Source organism: Somniosus microcephalus, chromosome 4 (genome assembly GCF_052327205.1).
Source record: "Somniosus microcephalus isolate GS21.2 chromosome 4, FLI_Smic_1.0, whole genome shotgun sequence".
NCBI classification, from domain to species: Eukaryota; Metazoa; Chordata; class Chondrichthyes; order Squaliformes; family Somniosidae; genus Somniosus; species Somniosus microcephalus.
This window is the reverse complement of record NC_140990.1, coordinates 227,597,411-227,613,758: the sequence shown is the minus strand read 5'-3', so window position 1 is coordinate 227,613,758 and position 16,348 is coordinate 227,597,411. Positions and strand designations below refer to the sequence as shown.

The 16,348-nt window shown below is 50.7% G+C and overlaps 1 protein-coding gene across 1 annotated transcript in view; it reads right to left on the bottom strand.

The window, feature by feature from the left end:
* The window catches only part of LOC147120251 (uncharacterized), a 368,220-nt gene that overhangs the window by 191,972 nt on the left and 159,900 nt on the right, over positions 1-16,348 (bottom strand). The window lies entirely within an intron of this gene.

Below are 16,348 nucleotides of genomic sequence, written 5' to 3'. Positions count from 1 at the left end.
CAGAGATGGGGTAAACATTACCCCTGTTAGGACAAGCCCTTCTGTCCTCTAACAGCAACTGGTGTCCGTGGCCATGGGAATCATAAGCTGAGTGGATGATCCATATCAGCCTACTCCCGAGGTCCCCATCATCACAGAAGCCAGTCTTCAGCCAATTCAATTCATGCCATGTGATATCAAGAAATGGCTGAGCGTACTGGATACAGCATAGGCTATGGGCCCCGACAACATCCCAGCTAACGTGCTGAAGACTTGTGCTCCAGAACTAGCCGTGCCTCCAGCCAAGCTGTTCCAGTACAGCTACAACACTGGCATCTATCCAACAATGTGGAAAACTGCCCAGGTATGTCCTGTCCACAAAAAGCAGGACAGATCCAACCCGGCCAATTACCGCCCCATCAGTCTACTCTCAATCATCAGCAAAGTGATGGACGATGTCATCGACAGTGCTATCAAGCGGCACTTACCAATAACTTGCTCACTGATGCCCAGTTTGGGTAGCGCCAAGACCACTCGGCTCCCGACCTCATTACAGCCTTGGTCCAAACATGGACAAAGGAGCTGCATTCCAGAGGTGAGGTGAGAGTGACTGTCCTTGAGATCAAGGCAGCATTTGACCGAGTCTGGCATCAAGGAGCCCTAATAAAACTGAAGTCAGTGGGAATCGGGGAAAATGTTCCACTGGCTGGAGTCATACCTAGCAGCACAAAGGAAGATGGTTGTGGTGGTTGAAGGTCAATCATCACAGCCCCAGGACATCGCTGCAGGAGTTCCTCAGGGCAGTGTCCTAGGCCCAACCATCTTCAGCTGCTTTATCAATGACCTTCCCTCCAACATAAGGTCAGAAATGGGGATGTTCGCTGATGACTGCACAGTGTTCAGCGCCATTCACAACTCCTCAGATAATGAAGCAGTCCATGCCCGCATGCAACAAGACCTGGACGACGTTCAGGCTTGGGCTGATAAGTGACAGGTAACATTCACGCCACAGAAGTGCCAGGCAATGATTATCTCCAACAAGCGGGAGTCTAACTGTAATGTATGTACCTTTAAGGGGGGAACTATGTTTTACAGCTCATGTATACTGCAGTACCGGCAGTGACCACACCTGTACATAACACTGAGTAGTAATCTGTACAGATCAGTTGCAGTGTGAGCCACATTGAGTAAACATCTGTTGTACCGTTCTCCGCAGTCTGTGTCTCATTATACACGGACGTAACATTGGCGACGAGGATGACATTCAATGGCATTACCATCGCCAAATCCCCCACTATCAACATCCTGGGAGTCACCATTAACCAGAAACTTAACTGGACTAGCCACATAAATACTGTGGCAACAAGAGCAGGTCAGAGGCTAGGTATTCTGTGGTGAGTGTCTCACCTCCTGACTCCCCAAAGTCTTTCCACCATCTACAAGGCACAAGTAAGGAGTGTGATGGAATACTCTCCACTTGCCTGGATGAGTGCAGCTCCAACAACACTCAAGAAGCTCGATACCATCCAGGACAAAGCAGCCCGCTTGATTGGCACCCCATCCACCACCTTAAACATTCACCCCCTCCACCACCGGCGGACCGTGGCTGCAGTGTGTACCATCTACAAGATGCACTGCAGCAGCTCCCAAACCTGCGACCTCTTCCACCTAGAAGGATAAGGGCAGCAGATGCATGGGAACACCACCAACTCCCAAGTTTCCCTCCAAGTCACACACCATCCTGACCTAGAAGTATATCGCCGATCCTTCATCGTCACTGGGTCAAAATCCTGGAACTCCCTACCTAACAGCACTGTGGGAGTACCATCACCACACGGACTGCAGCGGTTCAAGAAGGCAGCTCACCACCACCACCTTCTCAAGGGCAACTAGGGATGGGCAACTAATGCTGGCAATGCCAGCAATGCCCTGATCCTATGATTAAAAATATATATATATGAAAGGCAGCTTGACAGATAATATCTGCATATTAAAATCTGAGTGCTGAACGAGTTAGCAACTATGTAAACATTTGACATCAATCTTTCTGGCAAGGCTGTACTAAACCTCACTGATGTGAAGAAATAGTTTTGAAGCAATATACAGATAGCATAAATTCCACGTTACAATTTTTTAACTTTCTAAACAGTCCAACTCTCTCAGTTGATTCCATTGTACTCTAAGACAGGTCCATGTAGCTGCTTTGTATTGTACTCAGTGCACTGAAGACACAGTTAGTTAAAATTTAATCCGACAGATTCTTGCACACACATACATTGGAGCACTACTGGCATGTGTTGAAATAAGGTTGCTGCCATTAATAGAATGATCAGTGGGCTCCTACCAAAAGGTGACACTGCATTCAATGATCTTTGCTATCAATCATCCCTGTGCTCGCTGATTTACACTAGCTCCCAGACTAGCAACACCTCAATTTTAAAATTCTCATCCTTGTGTTCAAATTCCTCCATGGTCTTGCTCCTCCCGATCTCTGTAACTTCCTCCAGACCTATAACTTGAGAACTCTGCATTCTTCCAACTCTAGCATCATGCATCCCCCACTTCCCTTGCCCCACCATTGGCGGCTGTGCCTTCAGCTGTCTAGAACCTAAGTTCTGAAAATCCCTTGCTAAACCCCTCCACCTCTCTGTAAATAAGATGCTTCTTAAAACCTACCTCCTTGTCTGTCCAAATGTCTCCTTCTTTGGCTCGGTGTCAATTTTTGTCTGATAACGGGCCTGTGAAGCGCCATGGGATATTTGACTATGTTAAAGGTGCTTTATAAATGCCCCGCCGCGATCTTTGGTAGCACACCCTGACTAACCGCCGGACGCTATGTCCGACGGGGTCAGGGGGCCTTCCTGCGGCCGGGGCAGCGCTATTTAAAGGAGGTGCCGGGCGGCCATTTTTGTTGCTGGCCGCCTGCCAGCACTTGCCTCCGCTCCCATCCCCAGCCTCTTTACCCGCCCCCCTGTGGAGGGCCGGCTGTGCTCCATGAGCTCGGTACTTCTCTTGAGTGCCGGGCTCTTTTGCCGGCACTCCCAATCCCCGGGGGCTCAGCTGGACCCAGGTCGCGCTGCGCAAGGCCCCTCCCCTTTAAGAAGGGGAGGAAGGCCTGTAATACCGCGGCACATAGTGCCGCGATATTCCCTCGCTGCACCCCAAGAAGGAGGCAGGGCACTTCCAGTAGTGCCCCGCTTCCCTCTTGGGGTGCTACCACTCAATTTTGGTCGCGGGGGCGCTGATTTTTCCAGGGCGTTAAAAGTAGCGCCCTGGCGAAGTTCGCGCCCCAAAGGGAGCTCGACTCAATTTTTCACCCAATGTTTTTTTCGTTATATTACGAGCATTTACTTTCATCTGAAGACTTGCTATAGTATTATAATGCCCTAGAGAAAGCGTGAAACATTTTTGATGTGACCAATTTGCTACCCACAAACTATACAAAAATGAAACACCAATTCAGAAATACCAACTTTGAAAGAGAAGTAACTTTGAAGCTGGGTGTGAGAGGAGACTCCTGATATAATGGTCAGAATTTTATTTTGCAGACGGGTAGGGAGCGTGGTGGCGGGGTGCTGGAAAGTGGTCAGGAAAACCAAGAGAACCTGCTTGCCGCAGGCCCTGCTGAGTTTAATGGCAGGGCCTAATTAGCATTTCAAAACACTGATTCCCGCCTGCAGCCAGCCAGATGGCGAGGCTGGCTGGCTGTTGGGTGGGTAGGCCTGCAGCACCAGGCCGCAAGAAAGGGAGGGAGGGATTGGGAGGAGGATCGGAGGTCAGAGAGGAATCAGGGGTCGGAGGAGGGAGGTCAAAAGAGGATCGGGGGCCAGAGAGTGTATGGGTGCCGGAGGGGGATATCGGAAGGAGATCGGGGGCCGGAGGGTGATTGGGGGCCAGAGGTGGGAGGTCAGAAGGGGTTTGGGGGCTGGAGGGTGATCAGGAGCTGGAGGGGGAGATTGGAAGGGGATTGGGGGCAGGTCGGGAGGCCGGAGGTGGAATGGGGGCTGGAGGGTGCAAGATGTATAGGGTAGGGAGATGTCCGATCGTGGGGGGTTAGCAAAGCAGGGAAGCTGCATCCAGCAGGTAAGCAGGAAGGCACTTACCTCTTGGATTCGGCAGTCCTCGCCTCCCTTTAGTTGATGGGTTCCCTGAGGCCTGGGAAACCCGATCAGCCAGAGTTAAATTTAAAATGGTGGCTCACCATGAGGCATAGAGTCTCATTATAATATTTAAAGTGCCTACCCACCTCCTGGGAGTGGGTTGGCTGCCCATCCCCCGGCTTAGGGTCAGGATTCAGATTTTTAACTCTTTAACCTCCCATCTGATCCCAACCTACCGTTTTTGGGGGTTAAACCTCCCTCCAATGGGTGAACTGGTGAGATGACAAACTGGATGAACATAGACAATAAAGATTGACTTTGATCTCTGTTACACTTTTTCGATTGCCTCAAGGTTATCATTCCCAAACAAGGTCCCAAGTTCTCTATATTTTGTGGAACTGATAGTTTGCTACTATATTAACAGTGTACAATAGGAATGGTGTGACTGATGAAACATGTTGCAAGATCAAAGCATTCCTTCTAGCAGCCCACAGAAGTCAGCGAGCAACTTAATTGGCATTGAAGCTGATCTTGCATTGGGTAGGACAGTGGATAGACACTACACAGTTCCAATGTGTCACATCTCAATGTGAAAAGGTATTGGCGGGTTCCATCATCTTTTTCAGAACTGCAACTCCTGTTAGATGAATTTCCAGTATTGAAAACAGTTGAGGAGAAATCAGCAACACTGTACCCTCATTAGCCATAGGAGAAACAATAACTGAAGTGAAAAAAGAGGAAGAAAAGGTGGCATGGCAACTCTGCTGTTAGTCTAACAAAGCAAATGCCCTTCTAGATTTCTTTAAATGAAAAAGCACTAGGAAAAAAAATAACCTCTGTTAAAACTCTAATAATGTTCTATTTCTACTTTGCACCCAGGGTATGTTGGTGAGAATATGATACAAGACTCTGATATCTGTTTCACTATAGTTTAATAATACAGTACATAATGGAGTGGATGTCCCCGTGATACCTGTTTTTATCCACAATGAACAACCCACTAATATATACACCATTTACACAGGAAGCGTACACTTTTAGTGATCAAAACAGTATTTCCTGCTTTCGAATACAGGTTAATCTGTCAGCATGGCAAGTCTCACTCTCAGAGGCTGACTCCATTCTGAGGTCGACATAGGATATACCCAGCTTGTAACATTCACACATACAGGAGTCAGTGATGAGACATATTTTGACTGTTCTGTCTGAAATGTGTATAATGTACTGTATGGTCTACTGAATAAACCTTTTTACCATCCAACCAAGGTGGCCAGCACGTCAAAGATCCCAAAGAAACTTAACTAACAAAGATCCCTAAGTGTGCAGGCCTTTTACATTACAGCCCGGATCTTTGGAGAGTGATGCCAAAAGTCTGACCCTGTTGCTGTTGGTTCTACAGAGGTCAAGTCATTTATGTTTACGGATGTCACCGACAGCACAAGTATCATGTATTAGCAGTCCATTATGGCAAAAGCACCTTAAATCTAAATATATTACGAGTTATACTAGTACAGATGTTTTCAGGGTAGTCAATGGCATTTTTTGTTGTTGAGTCGAGCTGTTGTTGAGGCTGCCGCGGAACACGAATGGAGGCCGAACCGATCTGAGGGACACATGGCTTTTTATTACATTCTCTTGAGAGATGGCTGCCCCAGCTCTTCTTCTCTGCTAAACCCGAAAACAGAATGAGGGCGACGCCCGCACTTTTGTGTACACACTGAGGGCGACGCCCGCTCCTTTGTCATGCCTTAAAGGCAGCATGCTTCTTAAAGGCAAGGTGCCCGATTTATTGTCCACGGACGGAAAAGTGGATTGCACCCGTTTAGGTGGCGATCCGCCACACAGCTCCCCCCAGAATCCGCTTAGGAGGTGTGGACGAGACGGTGTGGCGGTCTGATGGGCCGGCCGGAGCGGCTCTTGTAGGGCGCCGGTGGACGTGGAACGGCCGGGTGTGGAGCAGCCGGGTGTACTGGCTTGAGGGCAGGTCAGCCGCATGGCGGTGGACGAGCTACTGGGACCTGCTCACCGGGCTCCGAGTGTGCTGGCTTGAGTCGGTCAACCGACACTTTTTCAGTCCTGTCGCCCACTTGTAGGACGAAAAATTTGTCCCCAGCCTGTAGCACTTTGTAGGGCCCGTCGTACGGGGGTTGAAGGGGTCCGCGGTGGGTGTCATGCCGGACGAAAATGAACCGTGCCTGGTGCAGGCTTAGCGGGACATGTGAGGTGGATTTGTCGTGCCCGGCAATGGCACCGGGGCGAACTGTAGCGCCGGTGAGGCGAAGTCGTGGCGTTGCTGGTCGGCTGACCAGGGTGTCGTGGCGGTGGGCAGGAACTCGCCGGGTATGCGCAGCGGCTGGCCGTACACGAGCTCTGCTGCCGATGCGTGGAGGTCTTCTTTAACCGCGGAGCGCAGGCCGAGGAGGACCCACGGGAGTCGGTCGGTCCAGGCGCCGTCCTGGAGGCTCGTTCGAAGAGATGCCTTCAAGGATCTGTGGAACCGCTCACACAGTCCGTTGGCTTGGGGGTGGTACGCCGTGGTGCGGTGAATGGTCACCCCGAGATTGCGTGCGATGGCGGTCCAGAGTTCAGAGGTAAATTGCGGACCTCTGTCCGACGTCATGTCGGAGGGGACGCCGAACCGTGCGACCCAGGTGCTGATGAAGGCTCTGGCGATGTTGGCGGTGGTGGTAGAGGTCAGTGGAATTGCCTCGGGCCAGCGCGTGGTGCGGTCGACGATCGTCAGCAAGTGCGTGTGGCCTTGCGACGGCGGCAGGGGCCCGACGATGTCCACGTGGATGTGGCCGAATCTACGTGAAGGGACGGTGAACTCCTCGAGGGGTGCTTTCGTGTGTTGCTGCACCTTGGCCCGTTGGCAGGCTAGGCAGGAGTTGGCCCAAGTACGCACATCCTTGCGAAGGCCACGCCAGACAAAGCGGTTGGCTACCAATTTGATGGATGCACGGGTGCCAGGGTGGGAGAGGTTGTGGAGAATCTCGAATACCCAGCGGCGCCAGGACGCTGGGACGATGGGCCGAGGTTGAGATAGGGATATGTCGCACTTGACCGTGACTGCGGTCGGGCCGCAGGCGACGTCGGCCAGGCGTAGCCCTGGTAGGTTGGTAGGTGCGGAGAGCAGATCAGGGTCCGTGAGCTGGTCTGCTGCGAGTTGAGCGTAGTCGACTGCCAGGTGTGTGGCGTGGATGGCGGGGCGGGAGAGGCAGTCGGCTACCACGTTGTCTCGGCCGGAGACGTGTTGGATGTCCGTGGTGAACTCGGACACTGCCGCGAGCTGGCGCTGCTGCCTGGCGGACCAGGGGTCGGTTGTCTTTGCCATTGCGAATGTCAGGGGTTTGTGGTCGACAAACACAGTGAAGGGGTGGCCCTCCAGCAAAATCCGAAAATGGCGGACCGCCAGGTACAGCGCGAGGAGCTCGCAGTTGAAGGTGCTGTACTTGACCTCCGGGGGGCGTAGTTGGCGGCTGAAGAAGGCAAGTGGTTGCCAGGCGCCGTCGACCCACTGCTCGTACATGGCGCCGACCACATGGTCGGAGGCGTCCGTGGTGAGCGCTACTCTGGCATTGGGCCGTGGGTGCGCGAGCAGGGTGGCGTCGGCGAGTGCGGTCTTGGTGGAGTTGAAGGCGGCTGATACGTCTGCCGTCCATTCGACCACCATCTTGCAGCTCCTGCCCCGGAGGGCTTCATACAGGGGCCTCATGAGGGACGCCGCTTTGGGGATGAAGCGGTTGTAGAAATTCACCATCCCGAGGAACTCCTGGAGTCCTTTGATGGTGGTGGGGCGGGGAAATTGCTGGACGGCCTGCACCTTGGTGGGCAGGGGAATGGCCCCAGCATGGGTGATGTGGTGGCCGAGGAAGTCGATCTTGTCCAGGCCGAACTGACACTTGGCTGGGCTGAGGATGAGCCTGTGGTCGCTTAGGCGCCCGAACAGGATGCGAAGGTGTTCGAGGTGTTCCTGCTTGGAGGAACTGGCTACCAGGATGTCGTCCAGGTAGACGAACAGGAACTTCAGGTCCCGAAGGACCGAGTCCATGAGCCGTTGGAATGCCTGGGCCGCGTTTTTGAGGCTGAAGGGCATCCGCAGGAACTCGAAAAGCCCGAAGGGGGTGATTACGGCCATCTTGGGGACGTCCGCGGGGTGGACGGGGACTTGGTGGTAGCCGTGCACCAGATCGACTTTGGAAAAGACTGAGCGGCCGGCCAGTCTAGCCGAGAAGTCCTGAATGTGCGGCACGGGGTACCGATCGGGGTGGTGGCGTCGTTGAGGCAGCGGTAATCCCTGCAGGGGCGCCAACCGCCGCCTGGTTTGGGGGCGATGTGGAGTGGGGAGGCCCAGGGACTGTTGGAGCGGCGGATGATGCCGAGCTGTTCCATAGTGGCAAACTCGGTCCGCGCGATCTCCAGTTTGGCCGGGTCCAGCCTGCGGGCGTGGGCGTACACTGGGGGGCCTGTGGTGGGGATGAAGTGTTCCACCCCATGTTTGGCGACCTCCGCGGAGAAGGTCGGGATGGTGAGGGCCGGGAATTCGGCCAGGAGTGCCGAGTAGTCATCCGTGGCCCGGGCGTGGCACTGTGATGCCATGCTGGCGGGTTGACGGAGGGCCATGGCACCCAGGATGGGGGACATGGTGTTCATGTCCACGAGGCGGTGTCGAGGGATGTCTACCAGTAGGCCGTGGGCGCACAGGAAATCTGCGCCGATGAGAGGGGAGAGTACCTTGGCAGTGATGAACTCCCATCGGTAGCGGCGACCAGCGAGGTCGAGGGTGACTGTGCGGGTGCCATACGTCCGGATGTCCGTGCCGTTAGCGGCAGCCAGCGCCTGTCCTCGTTCGCCCTTTTGGATGTCGAGGGCGGAGGCCGGGATGATGCTGTGCTGAGCTCCAGTGTCGCACAGGAACCGGCGGCCGGTTTTGTCATCCGTGACGTACAGCAGGGAGCCCGCGTGGCCCACGGCCATCGCGGGGGCTGGTACGGGGGCGGACTTGAAGGAGCAGGGAGGTGTGCACCGTTGTGCCCTGGCGCCGAACCGTGCGTGGTAGTAACAGTAGCCCGGGTTTGTGGGGCGCGAAAGCCCCGTGGGCCCCGTGGCTGGGCCTTGTGGCCGCGTGGTGGCCGATGAGGGGCGCGCCCAGGCTGTGGCTGCCAGGTCCAGAGCGACGTCGTGGCTGGAGTGAGCAGACAGCAGCTTGTCGGCCTCGTCGGCCAGGGCTTCTGGGTCCGTGAGGCCGGACGCCACGATCGCTGGGCGGATGCTGGGAGGTAGCTGGCAGATGAACAGCGTGCGGAAGAGGGACCCGGATGGGCTCTTGTCGGTGAGTGAGAGCATGTGGGAGAGGAGGTCTGATGGTGAGGCATCACCGAGGCCTGGAAGGTCGAGGAAGCGGCAGTTTCGCTGGTATGTCGAGGTCGTAAATTTTTTAAGGAGCGCGGCCTTAAGATGTGCATACTTGCCCTCCTCTGGTGAGTTCTGCAGCGCTATCCAGACCTTCGTGACTGTGGAGCTACCGAGTGATGCGACGAGGTAGTCATACTTCGTCCCATCTGTGGTGATGTGTCGCAGCCAGAATCGGGACTCAGCTTGGAGGAACCAGGCTTCGGGCTGGTTTTCCCAAAACTCCGGCAGTTTCACAGAAACTGCGTTCATGTCCGCCATTGCAGTGCTTGGAATACGTTCTGAGCGTCGGGGTCACCAATGTTGAGGCTGCTGCGGAACACGAATGGAGGCCGAACCGATCTGAGGGACACATGGCTTTTTATTACATTCTCTTGAGAGATGGCTGCACCAGCTCTTCTCTCTGCTAAACCCGAAAACAGAATGAGGGCGACGCCCGCGCTTTTGTGTACACACTGAGGGCGACGCCCGCTCCTTTGTCATGCCTTAAAGGCAGCATGCTTCTTAAAGGCAAGGTGCCCGATTTATTGTCCACGGACGGAAAAGTGGATTGCGCCCGTTTAGGTGGCGATCCGCCACACTGTGATACTTCTGTTCTTCCAATCATTGTGACTTTTTGTGAAGAGTAACTCCATCATGGTGATTATTTATTGTTTTAGATTTTAATGCATGAATGTAAATCTAAAGTTAACATGAGAAGGAAGTGAACTTTGGAGCTTGTGTTCCACCTGTGGTTTGGATCTAGAATTATTTGGGTTGCAGTTTCTCTGTGCAAAATGGTTCATGCCAAATCTCTCTGTGTGGTATTTTAACAAAGTCCTTAATCCATTTAAAACAAAGAAGTTAACGACTTCATTAAAATAGTGCACACAGAAATTTTAACCCAATTGGTACAATGGAGGAAGATTCTTTCTGTTTGTAACAAAATCATTAACAAGTTCTTTTAGCTGAGAGGAAACCTACCCTCTCTGATGCAGAGAGTGAAATAGCAGCCCCATTTTGTAAAGGTTGTCAGAAATAGTTTAAACTGGAGGGATATGTGTATTTCAGTTTGTTTAATTCAGTAGGAATATGCCCCCCTGTAACTCTGATTAGCTTGTCTGTCCTTTTTTGTGTCCCTGGCAATATTTTTGCGCTAATGTAAAATTAAATCATGATGTTGGTAAGTGCCAAATGTTACAGAATGTATTTTGCTTTTGTTACAGAAGGTAGGTGGGTTAACTGAGATGGTTGGTATCAGTCACTGCCGTCTCCCGGAGCTTTCACGATTGCCTTTGGGGCTAGGAAAAAAATCTCCCAGAGCTTTTTCTAAATTAGCCAAAAACTTTTTCTCTGTGTTGTTTTGCCTTTCTGGAGAGAATGCATTGCTCAGGGAAAGGGTGTGGATTGACGGTGTGTGTGGGTATTTTCTGTAAGTCCCAGTGTAACAAAGTCTATTACAGAATGACTTCGTTTCTGCGTGGTGAAGTCAAGGTTTTACCTGGCATCATCCAGATTCTAATTGAAAATTGACTGTATATGGGGGCTAACCTTCACTTTTGGTGTGGGCAGAAAACGCGGGGTTGCAGATCGGCCACCTGTTATATGCCCCACCCATTTGACTTCAATGGCGAGGAAAATATGCTGGTGTGCATAAATGGAGGCTGATCTGGAACTGCCAGCTTTCCGCCCATGCCTATATGTTTCTTCACAAATAAGATTGTAACTTAAAGAAGAAAGCTTTATGCACACTGTGAGGAAGGAATGTTACATGTACGTCACCTAAACTTCCAATAGAGATCTACAGAACTGTTCCTTTGTCTCATTCTACTCAGAACATTGAGACGAAATAATGCCACGAAGGATATAACAAACTGGATCCTGTAATTGTTCACGGATGCTTCAGTCTCGAGGGCACTTTAATTGCATGCCCATAAAAATTATGAAAATAATCTCATAATTGATTGAAATGTTTGATGTAACAGCATTTGAGGAAGCATAAGGTTACAGTTAATCATTGGCATAATGTTCATCTTAAAGGAATTTCCTCTTCCATATGCCCAGTATGGATTGATAGATTTTGAAAGTTTATCTGGATTTTCCATAAGGATTGAATAATCTATTTAATAAGGGTCTAGTACCCTATGCTGCACGTAATGGGTGAGGGGGGAGATAGGACACAGATGTGGATAGAATTCATGGACATGAAAGTGTACTCATTTCTACTGGGTTTGTAATTATGCTCCTTGGCTTTGAGTTCATGTTATTTTACAATCTAGTTCTAGTTCCTTGTTTTTACAAATGCTTTGGGGGAATTTTCCAAGGGGTCAGCAGGCGGGTTCGGTGATGGGTCGGGTGTGAAAATGTTTTTTTTTGATGGTGGGTCGGGACCCCGCTGTCAACTTGCCACCATGTGCCTTTCCCAGATTTCGGATCTGGCAACGCTGAACACACCCAACGCGCAGCGGTGGGGGAGGCAATTCAGGTCATTATGACCTTGTTAACAGCCCATTAAGAAGTATTTTGAGCTCGCCTTTACATTTTATGAGGTCGCCTATGGGGTCTACGCTGCTTGGGGATCATGTCAGGTAAGGAGGTCGGGAGTTGTGTTACCATGAAATCATCTCTTTACTTGACAGCTGCAAATGTGCTATAAAAGCTCCCATCTCACAGCTGTTCACTTTCCAAGCTCAGAAACTGTTGCTTACTGCATTTGGAAGACAGATTCAGCTTTATGCAGGTTGCAAGTGTTTGGAGCAAACTCTCTATCCAGTGTCACCTCATTGGAACAACCTCTCTCACCATTGACAGATCGCTTCTGTCATCTCAAGTTCACCTGTCATCTGTTACATCAGAATTAGTGCCCTTGAAACTATCTCAACTTGGTCCTCAGAATGCCACCATGATCAGCCCCAACACCAGCAGCACCAACAACAACACCAACCTTTTCTGCAATCAACTGATGCTGCACAGGACAGAGGGCGTCAGCACCCGACCACATTGCTACCCGGGACGCCAGGGATGGCCTCTTCATGGCCATATTTACTTCACTTGACGCTGTACACCCTGGCTGCCACATGATGTGCCACGTTGGCACCGCCCCACACCAATACCATAAAGCATCCCTGCAATGCCCAAGCCATTACTTTCACACTCATCAGCATTGTGGGGAGTACCGTTATGTCTCACCATTCACTGCAACTCACTAAGCCACATCCAAAGTTTCAACAAATCTATCCAAGAACGCAAAGTGTTGAAAATAAAGATTTCAATGTTTGACAGCATATTAACAGAAACTTCACATGAACATTGGCTAAAACATACAAAACATACCCTTGTGTGTTGTTAGTTGGCATGATTGGATGAGGGTGAGTGTGAGGGGTGGCTAGTGAGATGGGGATGTGATAATGTAGATAGAGAGGGATGGGTGGAGGTGGAATGTAAGTTGGTGTGAGTAAGGATGTGCAGGAGTAGAGTAGGGAAGGCAGAGTGATGGAGATGTGATGAGTGGCACAGCAGGATGAGGTTGAGTGTGGCTTTGCCATAACATTTCATGATCTACTGGGATCATTGAAAGGTTTGCACCACTGCAGCCTGGTCCTCCTGTGTAATGTGCAACCAGGCTGCGTTGGTCTCCTGGGGAGGTCTCTTCCGCCCATTGGAAAGGAAGAGAATCTCCCTGCTTGCTGTGACTCCCACCTTAAGCATATGGAGGGAGTCATGGGAGAGCCTGGGTGCAGCCCTGCAGCTTTGTGCAGGGCTTGTCAGTGTTTGCAGCATCTCAATGCTGTACAACACTGACAGCACAACTGTCAAAGTAAATTTGCACATGGTCCCTTTAAGGAAACCGGCTGATGATGTGTCATCAAATGATGTCATCAGACCCGCTTCCTTTAATTGGCCGGCAAACGCGCTGGGTGGGCTTAACAAGCCCAATCAGGGGAAAATTATTTTGGACAGTGGGCTGGAGCCAACAGCAGGATCAAGACCTGCCACCGACATGTCCCGCCATGGACCTGCCGAGGTTGGTAAAATCCAGTCCTTTATTTCTGTTTGCAGTAATGCAATAGCTTTTTATGTTTTGGAAAGAGGTTTTTAAAGGGTTTGTTTTCATGGCAGATTAAAAAGTAAGCGGATCCTCTGGTCACACCGACATTGCCTCATGCATGGATTACACGTTCCAAACTGAATTCACTCTCCCAGTTTTTCTCACTCAATCATGAATAGCAGGATGCGGGCTTGGTGCCAAGATGGAAATAGATTTAAATGGTCTGTGTGAGTTCTGAATATCCATTTTTTTGCTGGTATGGTGACCAAAGCTGAGCACAGTATTCTAAGTATGATATTACCTGTGTATTATAAAGCCTGAGCATGACATTTATAGACTTGTCAGGGGTAATGTTACAAGTGTATACTTCTGGTTGGAAGCTCCGCATGCTGGATTTGCATATCGGAAATTTGGGTGCACACTGCCCCAACAGCACTCGCTCATCAAAATGAAAGGTTGGATGATTGTGGGCCAGTCCACACCTGAATTTCTGAAATGGGAGCTTTGGAGCATTTGAACTACCCCATATTCTACAATTCTGGCTTACATTTGCTAACTGCTTCACCATATTAAACAAAGTGTTGTGTTTATCATTCAACAGCATTACCATCGCCGAATCCCCCACCATCAACATCCTGGGGGTCACCATTGACCAGAAACTTAACTGGACCAGCCACATAAATACTGTGGCAACAAGAGCAGGTCAGAGGCTGGGTATTCTGCAGCGAGTGTCTCACCTCCTGACTCCCCAAAGCCTTTCCACCATCTACAAGGCACAAGTATGGAGTGTGATGGAATACTCTCCACTTGCCTGGATGAATGCAGCTCCAACAACACTCAAGAAGCTCGACACCATCCAGGACAAAGCAGCCCACTTGATTGGCACCCCATCCACCAGCTTAAACATTCACTCCCTCCACCACCGGCGTACCGTGGCTGCAGTGTGTACCATCCACAAGATGCACTGCAGCAACTCGCCAAGGCTTCTTCGGCAGCACCTCCCAAACCCGCGACCTCTTCCACCTAGAAGGACAAGGGCAGCAGGTGCATGGGAAAATCACCACCTCCAAGTCACACACCATCCTGACTTAGAAGTATATCACCGTTCCTTCATCGTCGCTGGGTCAAAATCCTGGAACTCCCTACCGAACAGCACTGTGGGAGTACCTTCACCACACGGACTGCAGCGGTTCAAGAAGGCGGCTCATCGCCACCTTCTCAAGGGCAACTGGGGATGGGCAATAAATGCTGGCCTTGCCAGTGATGCCCACATCCCGTAAACGAATTTAAAAAATGAACCAAATCAAAATCAGCGAATAAAATGCTTGGGTATATGACCAGCACAGTTTATGGCCTGTTACAAATTTCCCATAAAGCTACACTCTTATCTGGTTCATGTATTTGAATGTTTGAGGGCAAATACAGCTCAATGTAGAGAAATGTATAGTCATACATTTTGGAAGTAAGAATAAGGGGTTAAAGTATATCTTAAATAGTTAGATTTTAAATGTAGTAAAGGATAACAGCTGTGTTGTGTAGATAGGCCATTAAAGGTGGTAGCATATAAAGTCATCCTAGGTTTTGTATCTAGCGTCATAGATTACAAAGTCAAGGATAGAATGTTAAATTTGTAGGCGAGCTTAGTTAAGCTGTAGCTGGAATATTGTGTGCAGATTTCAGCCCTTACTGCCTTTAAAAAAAATTAACATTAAAAAGAATTCCCAAGTGGGAGTCCTCAGCACTTAAAGCAGATTTCCCTTCTGAACCTCAAAAAATGGGAAAATGCTTCAGCACTACCACAAATGGCTCAGCAAGCCAGGGAAGGGGCACTTAGGGTCTCGCACGCAGCACTCCAGCTTTGTGCAGGGGGTCAACACTGCAAGAGCGGTCCTCTACCCACAGGGGCCAGGAGGCCCTCCACAAAGAACGATGTGGGACCACATCACTGAGGCTGTCACTGTCGCCCCCACCACCTGACTCCAGTGTACAAAGAAGCTTCATGACCTCAGACCACTGAACAAGGTCAGTGAATGCATCTTCAAAAGCCGTCTCCTACCAACTGCACCATTAACCGCACACACTGCATGACTCCTCCCACCCGCCCCCCAAACCTCCCGCTACAATCGCTCACCTACCAACAATCTTTACCAATCACGAAGCACATCTCCCATTCCTAGCCTCACCTCACCCCCTTGGAGGAGACGGTACAGGCCGTTCTTGGCAGAGGCATGGTTGAATCCTTGGCCAGTGGCGAAGCAGAAGGGATACAAGATGCTGGTATGTTACCTCCTTCTGGTATGCACCACTCGATTTCCCGCCCTCCTCTCACCACAACCCTACCCTTGTGCCTTCCTCATTTCACACATGGAAGAAATGCAGCCTGCCCAGTCAATGGGTGACCAAGAGGGGGAGGAGAGTGAAGAAGAAGATTGATTTCACACTCCCAGGCACCAGCTCCTCAAGGTCGACCAGCAAGGCCATTTGCAGTGTCCCCCACTGAAAGTCAGCAGCCTTCCACCAGCCATGCTGCAATCACTGGGGTAGCACTGTGTGACATCAGTAGGATAGGTAAAGGCACACACAAGACAGTCACTAAGAAAATGCATACGGGTGATTAGTTGATTTCTTGATGTCATATTGGATGGATTGATATATAATGTTGGATAGGAAAGTTTGTTTGTGGTGGCTGTTATTTCAGAATCATGGCCAAGAGGATGCTTTGATGGTCAGTAACAGAGGGGAGGTAAGATGTGGGACTATTGTTGAAAGGGGTATTGGGGTTATGGTCACTGGGATCGCAGGTGGAGGATTCCATCCCGGATATCCGAGC